Source organism: Galeopterus variegatus, unplaced genomic scaffold, assembly GCF_000696425.1.
Source record: "Galeopterus variegatus unplaced genomic scaffold, G_variegatus-3.0.2 Scaffold5142, whole genome shotgun sequence".
Taxonomy (NCBI): Eukaryota; Metazoa; Chordata; class Mammalia; order Dermoptera; family Cynocephalidae; genus Galeopterus; species Galeopterus variegatus.
In genome coordinates this window covers 1-1,052 of record NW_007731253.1, presented here as the reverse complement: position 1 = coordinate 1,052, position 1,052 = coordinate 1, and positions in this window count along the sequence as shown.

Below are 1,052 nucleotides of genomic sequence, written 5' to 3'. Positions count from 1 at the left end.
CCTCAGGCAAAATTATTCTTAACATTTTGTTCCATAGCAAGTTTTATGTCTTCAGATTTATACAGGAGGGTATATCCTGTATATTCCTCATCCTTAAGCTATTCGTTGGCATTTCCAGATAAAATAACCCTCCAGTGTTAAGGCAAGCATCTAAAAGTAATACTGAAAGTATAAAAATCAAAATCCTAGTTCCTTAATTTGTCTATATAATATCACAGTAGAAAACATTAATTCTATTATGGACCACTGATCTTCAGAAAGAAACATAATCAATTAAGAACTGCAGATAAACAACTATAATCAGACCAAGCTTTTTATTTGTTTTTTTTTGGGGGGGGGGTCTTTTTATTCTATTTAATTTACTTATTTATTTATTTTGAATATTCATGAGATACAAAGCTGACTGTCCCCCTCCTGTCCATGATGTGGGGGCCAGATTCATATTGGGGGCATACCCATTGCCAGAAATTACTTTTGTACCCTTTGTCCCCTTCCAATTATCCCTCAACCACCATCCCCTTCCCCCTCTCCCCTCAACTACAATTTGTAGCCCTAGGAATGTTTCCTCCCTCTGTTGGATCACAGCACTACTGGCACTACTGTGGTCTTTCCTGCCTTCCTTTCTTTCTTAGCTCCCACATATGAGTGAGCACATGCAGTATTTATCCCTCTGTGCTTTGCTTGTTTCACTCAACATAAGTTCATCCATGCTGTTGCAAATAGGAGTATTTCATTCTTTTTTATGGCAGAGTAGTATTCCATAGTGTATATATACCAGTTTCCTTATCCAATCATCTACTGATGGACATTTAGGCTGCTTCCATATCTTGGCTATTGTAAACAGAGCTACAATAAACATGGGACTGCAGGTATCCCTTTGACATGATGATTTCCATTCCTCTGGATATTTACCCAGAAGAGGGATTGCTGGATCATATGGAAGACCTATGTGTGGTTGTTTGAGAAACCTCCAAATTGTTTTCCAAAGTGATTGTACTAATTTACAATCCCACCAACAGTGCAGTAGTGTTCCCTTCTCTCCACACCCTCAC